Genomic DNA, 14,674 nt, shown 5'->3' with positions numbered 1-14,674 from the left:
TATATATGTGTGTTTAAAATAATTGACTAAAATATAATTAACAATTAACTAAAGGTATTTAATATAGAAAAGTATATTGCAATGAACAAATAAAAAAATAATTAATATTTAGGGGGTCATTATGAACTCGGCGGGAAAACCCACAGAGTTCAGTGCCTGCGGTCAACAAAAGACCGCCAGCGCACAGAAGCCCCCGCCGGCCACATGATGTACATTCAGCTGGGCCGGCGGGTGGAAGCAGTGTGGCAGCAGCACCCATCGCGCAATTCACTGGCCATAAATCGGGCAGTGAAATGTGCGACGGGGCTGTGCATGGGGGCCCCTGCACTGCCCATGCCAAGAGCATGGGCAGTGCAGGGGCACCCAGGGGGATCCCGAGGCACCCATTCTGCCAGCTTTTCCCTGGGAAAGGCTGGTGGAAACTGGAACATTATCCGGCAAGCAGCGCTGTTTGCAGTGCTGCCCTGTCGGATATGTAGCTCTGCCTTCGCCAGGCTACCTGGGGGCCGAAACCTGGCGGTGGCGGAATTACAAAAGTGGCGGTTCTGCCACGTATATTACATGGCGGTCTGGGTTGCCATGCCAGTGGCGGTAATTACCACTACCGCCGGCATGGCGGCCCAGACCGCCATGTTCATAATGAGGGCCTAAGTATGAGTTGATGCTATTATGTTAAAGTCTGTAAATTTACATATAATTACTTTTTGTGATTAAGGTTTAGGTTCTAAGGGTGGTGATACACTTTTAGGCTTCATTGATGTGTAGTATCTAAAGGTGATTTCTGTTTTGAGGCTTTTGAGGTTAAGGGATGGGCAGTGTTCCGATGAAGGAAGGGATTTTTAAGGTTCAGGGAGTGTTATGGAGTAATAAGGAGTTCACGGAGTTTACAGAGTTTAGAGAAGGGTAGTATCTAAGGGTGGTTTGAAGCTTTGGGGTTCAATGAAAACTAGTCTTACAGAATATCAAGGGGTTTCAGGGTTCAGAGACCGGTAAGGCGTATGGATAGTAAGGCTATTTAGGTGCCACGGATGGGTAGTATAAAGGGTTCACAGAGCTCAGGGATGGGTAGTAGCTAGCGGTGGTTTGAAGTTTTTAGAGTTCAAAGAACAGTAGTTTTAAGGTCAATTAAGTGTGTTTTAGGCTTCAAGGATGGTATTTATGGGTACTAAGGTTTTTTTAAGGGTCAGTGATAGGTAGTGGTTTGGGGGCAGTAAAGTGTTTTTAGAGTTCAGTGGAACAGTAAGGAATTTATAGGGTTCAGGAACGTGTACTTCAAAAATAAAGACAAAACGTTAAACATTAAAAGAAATGAAATCACAATTATTATTAATTTATATTTAACATAATATTTGTAATGAAATTGTTCACAAAATTAATAGTACTTGAAAATTAAAAAGCTGGGTAAGGTTTTGAAATAATCAGCCATTGATCAAAATATGAACCCCATCAACACTGAGCAGGCCAAACTAGGAGCAAATGCAATGATCAGAACATGAGTAAGAGAAGAAAGCCTTTACCATATGCTTAAAGGATGCACACTAATCTAGCACATGATTTAAAAAGGCTTTAATCCCTGAACATTAGTAGTCCTCGAGTGAGAGAAAGGGTCTTTTTTAGCATGGTCACCCCCCCCCTTTTTTTTGTGGATTGATGCTGATGGTTTTGAACTCTAAACCCTGCTGCGCTTCTGTCCAAACCTTTGCATGTGTGCTCTGCTCACTAAATCATGGTAAAGTTGGCCAACTCCTAATTACACATTTAATTTCCAATAAGGTATTAGTATATGGCAAAACTTAAAACAGTGTGCGCTTCAATAGTGGAAAGGTTTGCCCTTGAGAGCTTTTGTCTCATTGGTGTGGGATTCTATAGGAGTCATACCCACCCACTGGCTATTAAATTATATAAAAGTGACAATTTACCCACAGCTCTTCCAAAAACTTTTTGGACCTTTCGTGGACCTGCAGAAGAACAGATGAGATGGAACTGTTGTGGGAGACCTGTGTGGAGACCCGTAGAGCTGAACCTGCTCCCACTTGTACACACATAAAGAAATGGACTCAGAGGCGAAAGGATGGGCTAAAGTGTAAATCTGAAATGTTATGCTCTATGTTTTACTTGTGTGTGAATTATTATTTCTTTATTTTTAAAAGTAAAAGTACTCACTGAACATTAATTTATTAGCAGTGATTGTGAACTGTATTGCATTCTAAATTTCTACCTCTCTCTTTCTACTACTCTGCTCTGAGTAAGTCTTGGATTGCTCTGTCTTGTACTCCAGAGAATCAAGTGTTAAATGAGTACACTTGGTCCTCAGTTTAGGCCCAATATTAAAGTAGTCCAGAGCACCATTAGTAAATTACATAAACTGTCACATTTGGAGTACAGTAAACCATGACGACCCTGGGATGCACCTGACCTTGTTCCCTCATTCTCACTTAAACAATAATAAGGATACATTTTTATTGCCAAATGTGTAATAAGAAATAAGCAGCCCCATATGAAGGCAATTATAATTTGCAATGGCTGCAGACCCTGTTGCCAATGAAAAAAATCAACATGGTAGCAAGCTTTGTGTGATGGCCATAGCTGTGTAATTCCTACTGTTAATATGGATAACTGCACCATCCAAACATAATGGTGCAGCTCGACAGCAGTTCATAGAGTCGATGGGTGGGGGGGCGGATGCAGGAAACAAACAATACGATGAAACAATGTGGTATGCTACTCACCTATCAGAGTCACTCCCTTCCTATTTCAGTCTACAATGTCACTGGTAGGCAGTGGTCTATGCTACATAATACTGGTTTATTTAGTGTGTGAGTCTGGCAGACGTGATGCAGCAATCATGTCTGGTGGTGAACTAGCTGCTCCTTTGAAGCTCACTTTAGAGTACAAGTGCCCTGCACATGAAGGGCACTTTGCTAAACATGCACACTATGGCCCTCGTTACAACCCTGGGGGTTGGTGATAAAGCAGCGGTAATACCACCAACAGGCCAGCGTTAACAAAAATAGAATTATGACCACGGCGGAAACCGCTCACACAGAGCCACTTTAAGACACTGACCACCACGGCGGTAGCAACAAGCACCATGGCGGCAACCGGCAACTGCCAGGTGGAAGACAATGTACCACCCACACTATTATGACACACCTATCCGCCACCTTTTCCGGGCTGGTACCAATGACAACAAAAGCATGGCGGAAACAGAACACAGAAGTCAAAGGACTCACCTCTGGAGACACAGGAAACAACCATGACGCCATGGAGCCCGAGTTGCACATCTTACCCATGCTTGTATACCTTTTCCTGCATTACGAGCAGCAACGCCGGCGAGACGACCAAGGTGAGTACTGCTGCCTAGCACATAAGGGAGGGGGGAGGAAAAAGAGAGTGACACACACACACGCAACACCCAACGCCCCCACCTCCAACACCATACACACAACCATATGCACTAACATTACATATCTACCCCGTACCACTCAGGAATAATGCAACAACAAAAGTAATTGATTAAAGTGAGTGTAATGAGACAAAATAGTATAAATACGTGCCTCAAATTAAAAATGTATATTCAGATTTACAAATGGAAGGACACTGCCCAGTCCTCAATGTCCGTGGGCCACAGGGCCACAACACATAGGCCAAGGCCCCACCTCACTCCTGCAACAACACGGAGAGAACACTGCAGGGGCATCAGGGCGAATATACACAGGCACCTCAGGGGGATGGGAAATGGGGGGGCACCTCAGCCGGAAGATGGTACAATGCCACTGGTCCTGGATGGGGTTACATGCCCTGTGCAATGTCCTGGGGAGTGAAAGGTCACAGTCTCTCACCTGGGTGTCACACCTACAGGATTTGCAGGGTCCAGGATGCACTACAGCCCATGGAGGCAGGACTACCGGCAGTGACGCCTGCTCAGTTGTGGCAGTGGCAGTGCTGGTGTAGGGGCTGACAGTGGTGGGGGGAGGCTCCAGCCCATCCCCTGCAGACTCAGATGGCTGCCCACTGGGGCTGCTGCTGCTGGTGTCGGTGCTGGTGTCAGTGCTGGCAGTGTTGCTGGCGGCGATGCTGACAGTGGTGGGGGGAGGCTCCAGCCCATCCCCTGCAGCCTCAGACGGCTGCCCACTGGGGCTGCTGCTGCTGGAGGTGGTGCTGGTTGCGATGCTGGTGGCAGTGCTGGCAGTGGTGGGGGGAGGCTCCAGCCCATCCCCTGGTGCCTCGGATGGCTAAACCGCCATGGTTGGTGATGGGGGCTCAGAATCAGTCCCAGCATCAGGCCTCCATCAAGCCCCTTGCCCTTCCCTTTGGCAGCTGGTAGTGCCTCCTTGCTCTTCCCTTTGGCATCTGGTGGTGTGCCCTTCCCTTTGGCAGCTGGTGGTGCCTCCTTGCCCTTCCCTTTGGCAGCTGGTGGTGCCTCCTTGCCCTTCCCTTTGGCAGCTGGTGCTGGCACACTTTCAGTGCTGCTGCCTGGTACCCTGGAGCCTCTCCCACCTGCAGTATCTGTCAACACTACTGTGGCCGTGGACTGGGTGGCTGAGGTGCTCGCCTAGGTTCTGACCACAGTCGCCCGACGTGAAGAACGGGGGGAGGGGTAGGGAAGAGGTCAACGGTGGAGGGGAAAAGCTTCTTAGGGACATTGGGGTGGGAAGAGGGTGAAGGTTCGGGAGTTGAGGAAGAGGGAGTGGTTGTAGGAGTTGTCTGTCTGCTGAGTTTGGGTGCAGGTGCATGGGCTGGATGCTGTTGTGAGGTGGATGGCTGTTGGGTGTCTGAGTGCTACGTTTGTGTACTTTGGGAGGAGGGGTCACAGACTCAGTGGGAGAGAACACAGGGGACGTGTGCATGGATGTGGGGTGGTGACTGCCAGTGAGGGCTGTGTAGTGATAGGCGTGATGGTGATGGAGATGGAGGTAGTGGATGAGGATGTAGTGCATGCAGGTGTGAGTGGAGACGCTACTGGGATGGAGGTGGAGTAGGAGGAGGAGGGGGCCACAGTGGAGGCAGTGGATGTTGGTATGTCTGCATCTAAGTGGTGTTTGTGTGAGTGCCTGTGGGATGATGTGTGGTGCTTGTGTTTGCTTGAGCCATTCCTGTGTGTTGTCTTGTGTGCATGCTGGTCTGCCTGTGTGCTTGGGATAGGTTGGGGTTGAGGGGAATGGGAGTGGGTAGAGGAAGTTGGAGGGGGTGGCTAGAAACCGGGACAATGGATGCCATCAGAGAGGAAGCCAGAGCCTGGATTGATCTCTGTTGGGCAGCCATGACAGAGTGAATGCCCTCTAGGAATGCATTAGTTTGTTGCAAATTGGCTGCCAGCCCCTGGATAGCATTCACAATGGTTGACTGCCCAACTGAGATGGATCGCAGGAGGTCAATAGCCTCCTCACTCAGGGCAGGGCCTGAGGTGCCTGGGGCGAAGGAGATGCCCACCCTCCTGGGTGAGCGGGCACGGGAAACACGCTGAGGGGCTGCTGGGAGAGCGGTGCTGGTATGGGGGTGGCGGTTGTACCTGTAGTTGGGGTGGGCACAGAGGTGTCTGCCACCACCAGGGAGCTTCCATCGGAGGAGGTATCACTGTCAGAACTGTCCCTTCCTGTCTCTGCCATGGTGCTCCCCTCGCCCTCCGTCCCACTGGTGCCCTCTCCTTCGGTGGATTCGGCCTCATGGGCCTGTGGGTTGCAGCTCCCTCCTTCGTCGGTGCCTCTGCTCCTCAACCATATGATGCTAATGCACATAAGGACAGGGTGACAAAACAAAAAGGGGTGGCGAGACAAAGGATAAATTTGGTAAATGGCTGCTCCAACAGCACCATTGGCGTACATGACACACACACACAGGGAAAAGCCCTACGCACTAGGCAATGCACAACCAGTCACAATGCTAGTCACCAGGCCATGGACAGGAATACCTAACGCCAATAGCAGCATACCTGAGACCCATAGACCCCTGCCCAGTAGTGGATGCCTACTAGCTTGGTAGGAGGTGGTGTTCAGCCTACCCTGCCCAACAAGGGACCTACCCTGCAATATCCGGCCTAGCCTAGGGGCACCCACAGGCTCACATCCCCCACCTGGAGACCACCCCACCACACATAAGTAAGATATTGGGAAACTGTACTCACCCCCTTGTGGCTGCTGTGATGCCCTCAAGCTCCCATCCAGCTTCGGATAGGCCACAGCCAGTATGTGGGCCATCGGGGGGTCAGGGTTCTACAGGCACCCTTTCCTCATTGGGAGGCCAACAACAGCTGGGCCTCCGCCATCTTCCATGCCCAGTCTCTCATGTCCTCCCACCGTTTGCGACTGTGGGTACTCCGCCTGCCGTAGACCCCCAGGGTCCACACATCCTTGGCGATGGCATGCCATATACCCTTTTTCTGATGGGTGCTGACCTGCACAGAAATACACATTGGAAAAGGTATCAGTCAGAATATCCGGCCTGTAATACTCATGTCCCACCATATCCCTCACATCCCCTTACACACAGACATTGCCCACCATACATGCAGCACGCTGCCCAGGGCCCATCCACCAACCCCCCCCCACACGAGGCCCTCACACACAGCACTCAATGCATTCATGCCCCATGTATCGTGCTCACAGTGTACTCACCTGTTGGTCTGGAGGCCCATACAGCATTCAGTACTGGGGTAGCACCCCATCCACCGGTCTCTCCAACACCGCAGCGGTGAAGGCAGGCACCCTTTCCCCAGTCACACAAGCCATGGTCGGTTCCAGACACAGGCCACAGCAGCACTTGCAGTGTAGGTCCTCTCCTGTTGAAGGTCAGGTAGCAAGTGAGTGAACAGATAGAAAATGGCGGTCATGTCCACGGCAGTGGAACCGTCACTGCTGGTGTACATCACCATCAGTCACTGTAACCCATAGGGCCCAATGGCAACCAATGAGGAGTTTCACGGCGGTCCTCGACCGCCTCCTGCAATGGCGCAAAACGTCAGCGGCATTACCTCATTTTCACATGTCCATCCACACAGGACAGGTGGTCACCATTTCGGGAGGGGGCCAGGCCATGACACCTAACTGCGTCACGGTACACATAGGCACCATTTGGGCCTATACAACAATATACTGTTACAGTCACAACATGCAATGTAGTGTAGTGTTTGGAAATGTGGAATACTGACAAGCTGCTCCCCGTTTTGCCCCCTAGATTACAACCGCTGTGGATGAATAGGAGATGGAGACATTCCCCCATGTACAGACCCCTGGTGGACTTGGCAACAATGGAGGACAGGCACATTATCCTCACCTACAGACTTGACAGGGCCACAATCACAGAGCTGTGTGCCCAATTGGAGCTTGACCTGATATCTGCTATCCGTCAGCCCACCGGGATCCCTCCTCTTGTGCAAGTCCTATCTGTGCTCCATTTCTTGGCAACTGGCTCCTTCCAAGTGACAGTGGGCTTGGCAGCAGGAATGTCTCAGCCATTGTTCTCAGTAGTGCTGACCAGAGTGTTGTTGGCCCTGAGTAAACACATGCGCAGCTACATCATTTTCCCCCAGGTGGAGGACTTGGCCCCAGTGAAAGCTGACTTCTATGCAATGGGACATATCCCCAACATAAATGGGGCTATTGATGGTACACATATTGCATTTGTCCCCCCACCATAGAAATGAACAGGTATTCAGAAATTGTAAGAGCTTTCACTCCATGAGTGTGCAGATAGTGTGCCTGGCGGACCAGTACATCTCCCACATCAATGCAAAGTATCCAGGGTTTGTGCATGATGCCTTTATCCTGAGGAATAGCAGCATCCCATATGTGATGGCTCAACTCCAGAGGCACCAGGTGTGACTAATAGGTGAGCCCTGGTTCCCACCCAGTGGATGTTGGTGTATAGGTATGGTGTGAGCCATAAGGGTTAGTGTGTGTCTAACCGGTATCCCTCGATATTTGCAGGTGACTCTGGTTACCCAACCTCTCATGGCTACTGACTCCAGTGAGGAATGCCAAGACAAGGGCAGAGGAATGCTACAATGAGGCACATGGGCAGATAAGAAGAATTATCGAGAGGAACTTTGACCTCCTGAAGGCCAGGTTTTGTTGCCTCCATCTAACAGGTGGATCACTGTCCTACTCACCCAAGAAGGTCTGCAGATAATCATGGCATGCTGAATGTTGCATAACCTAGCCTTGGGAAGCCAGGTGCCTTTTCTGCAGGAGGATAAGGCTGGAGATTGGAGTGTGGCAGCAGTGGACCCTGTGGACAGTGAAGATGAGGAGGATGTGGATTAGGACAACAGAACAGCAATAATACGACAGTACTTCCAGTGACACACAGGTAAGACACTGTAACTTCACTTCGCATTGACAGCTTTGTGTTGGACATTGTACATGGCAGGCAGATTCTCCCAATTCTATGGCCACTTACTGTACCCTTTGGCATCTCTATTTTCAGATATCTGTGCCACTTTCTGGCACCTGGTGTATTGACTGCAGCCTACTACATGTCATTCCTATGTATACATTCCTGTACAGTTGTATTGCAGTGTATAAAGCTTGTTATACAAATACATAGTTCAATCATTTGACAGACTCCATACTAGTATTTTTTTTAATGGTGTTTATTTGAGTGCCAATAAGTAGAGGGGTATGTGCAATGGGCTGGGTGGTGGTGGAGGAATGTCCAGGATAGACTCCAGCCTATTTGTATAACAAGTGCATTGTCCAACAGGGCATAGGAAGTGGAGCACTGGCAGTTCAAGGTGGACAGGGTGGCAGAGTGGGACCCAAGGGTGACAATCAGGGGAGTCCTATTTCCTGGCAGGGGTCTTGGCAATGTTCTCTGGCTTCTGCCTCGATAGGAGGGTCAGTTTGCGGGATGGTTCTCCTTCTGCGGGGGTGCTGGTGGCCTGTTGTTCCTGTGGCGGGCCTCCAGTCCATTAGTGGCAGTGGAGGTGGAGGGCTGTTCATCGGTGTGGCTAGTGTAAGGGGCCCAGTGGTGTGCCACTGCCTCCCTCATGGTGTTGGCCATGTCTGCCAGCACCCCTGCAATGGTGACCAGGATGGTGTGGATGTCCTTCAGGTCCTTCCTGATCCCCAGATACTGTCCCTCCTGCAGCCACTGGGTCTCCTGCAACTTGTCCAGTATCTGGCACATCGTCTCCTTGGAATGGTGGTATGCTCCCAGAATGTTTGTGAGTGTCTCCTGGAGAGTCGGTTCCATGGGCCTGTCCTCCCCCTGTCACATAGCAGTCCTCCCAGCTTCCATGTTTTCCTGTGACTCTGTCCCCTGAACCGTGTGTCCACTGCCACTGACCCCAGGTCCCTGATTGTCCTGTGTTTGTGGGGTGGCCTGGGGTTCCTGCAGTGGTGGACACACTGCTGATTGACGTGTCCTGGGGACAGAGGTATGGGCCCGCTGGACGGGTACTGTGGTGGTGTTTCCTGAGGGAGGAGACTCTGTGGTGGTATGGGACTGTGCCTGGGTAACCGACTGTCCGGAGATCCCTGATGGGCCAGGTTGGTCATCCAGATCCAGGGGTCCAGAGCTGCTGTCATCACTGTGGGCCTCTTCTGTGGGGGGACTGGATGTTGCTGGTACCTCCTCTCCGGTAACGTTGGGTGGGGGACCTGTGGGGATGTAAATGCAGTGTTATTGTTTCTGCGTGTGACATCTTGTGCATGGGTGTGTTGCGCTCTATGGTTGTGATTGCCCTGTCAGCTTTGCCTTGTGTGAGTAGTGATTTTATGGGCTAGGTGATTCTCTATAATGTGCATGCTTTAGTGATGGGTGTCCATGCAGGTCTGTGATGGGAGTCCGTGCATTGGTGTTACGTGCAGGGCTTGGTATTGGGATGGGTGGGTTGTGATACATGCAGGTAGAGGGGTGATAGTAATAGAGATTTGACTTACCAGAGTCCAGTCCTCCTCCTACTCCTGCCAGGCCCTCAGGATGCAATATTGCCAAGACCTGCTCCTCCCATGTCGTTAGTTGTCGGGGAGGAGGTGGGGGTCTACCGCCAGTCCTCTGTACTGCTGTTGGACTTTTTGCCTTACACAGGGTCATCCCCAGTCTTTTTGCCTCCTTCCTCCTGGTTTTTCTGACCTCTCGCTGTTGGCTCTGGGACTCTGAGCACTTTATCACTGCTGACCAGTGCTAAAGTGCAGGTGCTCTCCCATCTAAAGTTGGTATGATTGGCTTATACCTAATTGGCATATTTAATTTACCTATAAGTCCCTTGTACAGTGGTATCTCTATACCCAGGGCCTGTAAATTAAATACTACTAGTAGGCCTGCAGCGCTGCTTGCGCCACCCACTGAAGTAGACATTCAAACCTGTCTGAGGCCTGCTAGTGCAGGGCCTTTGTGCGCAGTTTTCTGCCACAGGGACCTGGCATCTAAATTTACTTGCCAGGCCCAGAACTCCCCTTTTACTACATGTAAGTCACCCCTAAGGTACGCCCTAGCTAGCCCTATGGGCAGGGTGCCATGTATGTAGAAAGGCAGGACATGTGCCATATTGCATGGCCTGTCCTGGTAGTGACAAACAGCCTAACTTGGTGTCTCACTGCTGTGAGTGCTGCCTTCTCATAGGATTGCATTAGAAATGCCCGGCCTTATGTGTAAGGGGTATTGTCTGATTTATGAGGGGTAGCGTAGGCGAGTTTGGTATGGTTGTGATGGTGATAATAAATACTGCTTACTGGTGTGGGTGTATTTTTTATTACTATCACAGAAATGCCACTTCTAGACAGTGCGCATTTATCTGTGCTTATGACTCTGGTGTTTTGCAGCTTGACTCCAATCCACGTCTGGGCAGAGTGACAGTTGGGGCTTTGTGCATACTTTTCAGACAGCCTGTACACAGAGAGGGTGGAGGTGTCACAGAGGTGCATCTACATACTGAATAGTCTTCCTGGGCTGAGAGAAGGGAGAGGTGGGGTACACCTACATTTGTAAAGGCTGTGCCCTGGCCTCACACAATAGGGTCGTTAACCCCCCACTGATGTTTGGAGCCTGTGCTGAAAGGAGAGAGGGGGCACTCCCAGAACCAGTTGTAACTGGCTGGAACCTCCTCTCCCTACCATTGTAAAACACTGTAATAACTGACTATAAGTACAGGGGAATTTCCCCCACAATTTGGAGACGTTTTGAACTTACCTGGAACTGGACACAGACTACTGGAAGGACTCACCAGGAACCGCCATGGACTGCTGCTGCTGTGCTGACCTGTGACCTGCCTGGTCACTGAGAAGAACTTGCCACTAGCCTGCACCCCCTTTGTGCTGGCCTGTTGTTGGGCCCTCCAACTGTGGGCCTGTTCTAGGGACTCTGCTCCCCAGGGGCAGGGTGCTGTGGCCCCTGACCCCTGTATTGACCCTGAAACATGAGTAGGGTTTCAAATGCTTGCCAAAATTAGCGCTTGGGAAAGCGCTTCTTCGTTAAGCTGAAAACACGCTCCTTCATGCCAAAAGGAAATCACCGCCGCGACCCGGGCTTCATTGGGAGTCCGAGCGCTTCTCCAAAAGTGTGCTGTAGGGCTGGCAATCACCCCCGCAGCCCGGGAAGCTGTTTTGTTCCAGCGCGAGTTGAGCGCTCTTGCTTGTGCCCCCGGGGCACGAAGGAAACCTCCTTTCTGTTCTTAGGAGCAAGCGTGCTCCTGTTGGTGCCCCGGGGCGAGGACCGCTCGTTGGAGCTCCTCCGGGACACCGGAAGGCCCTGCCCTGGGCCGGAGAATTGCCGGAGAGACGAGGGGAGAGGAGGATGCCTCTCCCCCGCCTAGCAAAGCCAGGGAAGGCTTCAGTTGTTCCCCGGGGCGGCAGCAGCCTCATCGGAGGCTCACCACGCCCCGGAGCCTTCAGGGCCCCCGCGAGAGCCGGCCCCTACAGTGGAGGTCTTCCCCCCCATGGCGGAGGGCCAGGACAGGCCTGCGGGAGACCCGCAGGGATTACGGGCCCCTGGAGGGGCCTGCGACAAAGTTGGAGGGGGTGCGTGATGCCCCCCTTCTCCCCCTTATTGAGAGGACGTTGCCCCCCCCTCGTGAGGGCCGGTTGAGGCCTGGGGGGGCCCTAATGATCACGAGTCCCCAGGAGGGACCCAGTAAGGATCGGGGAGGGTGCGTGCTGCCCCTCTCCCACTACAGTATCACAAGGCCCCCGTTTTGCGCAGGGAGCGCCGGGGGCCCCATTGTTTCTGTTTCTTAGGCATGGGAGGTGCCTTTATCATCTACCAGGTATTTCAAAGGGACAATATATATCAGAAGTTCTGGTTAGAGACTTTATTAAATTATATATTGCCTACCTGTTTTATGATGTTTTTGTGTACTTATGCAAATGTTCCTTTTATGGGCATGACTTGCTAATATGTTTCCCTAACTTGCCATATGTTTTCCAATGTTCCTGCTATGGGTGTTTTATGATATTCTTATGACAAGTGTTCTAATGTGATAACGTGTTTCCTGACTACTGCTTATGTTGCAGAATACTGAGTAACCTGTGTGTCATGTGTGACTACTGCTAATTTGCAGAGTAACTAATGTGTAACGTTCTGACAACTGCTAAGGTAGCAGGATAGTACTGATATGTGATGTTTGGTCGGATAATTGCGTTGTGTACAATACAGTATATTTTCATATAATATGGTGTTGTGTTTCCTTTGTGGTGGGGATATTGCGTCACGTGTTGTGTTGTGCAAATGCTTTACACATTGCCTCTGGGTTAAGCCTGACTGCTCATGCCAAGCTACAAAGGGGGTGAGCAGGGGTTATCTTGGACGTGTAACTCCCTTGCCCTGACTAGAGTGGGTAAGTTCTGCCTGGCTGAGATGCATACCCTAGCCAACCAGAAACCCCATTTCTAACAAGTGCTATCTGGTGTCTTGCTACCACGGAATGTACCTTCCCCTGTAGGTCGTTCCACCTCTTCCTGATGTCATCCCTTGTTCTTGGGTGCTGTCCCACAGCATTGACCCGGTCCACGATTCTCCGCCATAGCTCCAACTTCCTAGCAATGGATGTCTGCTGCACCTGTGCTCCAAATAACTGTGGCTCTACACGGATGATTTCCTCCACCATGACCCTTAGCTCCTCCTCTGAGAACCTGGGTTTTCTTTGTGGTGCCATGGGTGTAGTATGAGTGGTGTGTGTGAGGGTGTGTGGGGGTGATGTGTTGGGGTGTGTGCTGTAAGGTGCGTGGATGGTGTATCGGTGATGGTGTAATGTGGCTCTGGTTCTGTGGGTTCTCTTGATGTCTCTCTCTCTCAGTTGTCAATTGTTTGTAGTCGTAAAGGGATGTGGGTAGTGTGAGTGTGTTTTATAGTGGTGTGGGTGTGTGGCGGGTGTGGTGTGTGTATGGGTGTCAGGTGTGTAGTTTGAATTGTCCAATGTAGTGTAGTTTTGTTAGGTTATGTGTAATTTGAGTGTGGCGATATGTACCTCCAATGGTTTACTGCGGTTAAATGTCTGCAAAGGTGATTCGTAGGTCATAATTTGTGGGCGTAGTTCTGTTGGCGTAACGGTGTGGGTTTTGGTACCGCCAGTTTATCACTGACCTTTGGGCTGGTGGACTTGTGTGTGTGGCTGTATGGTGACGGATTGCTATGTGTGTCATAATATGGGTGGCGGTAATCTGCCGCACCAGCAGTATGTTGGTGGCAGTCAGCATGGCGGTAAGCGGGATTTACCACCAATGTCATAATGAGGGCCTATGTGTACACATTTAGAGTAGTTGGTGTGGCTTTGGAATTGGTACATATTGACTGGTGCCAGCTTGTCAGACTTTGCCGTAATCATACCTCTAAACATAGTATCTCTCCTACCAAACGTTCTTGCCACACACTTTGTTCTATTAAAAAACATTCTCCTCTTTATTCATGTGGGAAAATGCATTTGTGTAATAAGAGTGCTCGGTGGTGGTTAAACTGCTCAAATCCACGATGTCTATGTTGATGGAACTACAATTCCCAGCATCCTGGAGTACACATGATTAAGGGTGTAGTTCTTTCTCGAATTTTCATGATTGAGGGCGTGGTTCTGCTATAAAAACCGACCACTCCCATTTCCCTGTGCTTACTATTTTGGACTTTGCCTGGATTGGATTTGGTTTGGTGATTTCCATCTGGATTTGCCCTTTTGGTCCCCTGCCGTGCAGTGGATGGTCTCTGGAGTTCCAAGAAGCAAGTGGACAGACTTGCTGTCCTAAGAGTGTTTCATTTTTGAAAGACTGCACCGAAGCCGAATGTTTCATGTTTAATATTTTGTAGACAGAATCGAAGCAGAGAGTTTCATGTTTAGTAACATTGTTTATTTAGGATAGGAAACTGAATTAATTGCTTGTTTAATCTTCAGTATCTTTGTTTCTTTAAAAATCTGAAAAGCCAAGCCGAGTGTTTGACCTTTAACAACATTCCTTTAGGAATATCCAAGCTTTGTGTTATTTTAGTTTAAATATGCCCTGGGGATTAGTTACAATTCTAGTGCAACATATTTTTGTTTAAAAGGATTCTTTTAAGTAAAACTAAGCACAGTCATTTCCAGACTTTATAAAAGGTTCCAGCTGAATTGAATTATGTTATTCTTAAATGTTTAAACAGATGACACATTTACACATGCGCACTCATGTTTTAAAAAGACTTCTTATTTAAATGTTTTGTTTATTTGAAGAAAGAATCAATATAAGAGCGCATTCTATTGTGAAAGGTTAAACAT

The sequence above is a fragment of the Pleurodeles waltl genome, chromosome 5 (assembly GCF_031143425.1).
Source record: "Pleurodeles waltl isolate 20211129_DDA chromosome 5, aPleWal1.hap1.20221129, whole genome shotgun sequence".
Taxonomy (NCBI): domain Eukaryota; kingdom Metazoa; phylum Chordata; class Amphibia; order Caudata; family Salamandridae; genus Pleurodeles; species Pleurodeles waltl.
Note: the sequence above shows the minus strand (reverse complement) of the source record.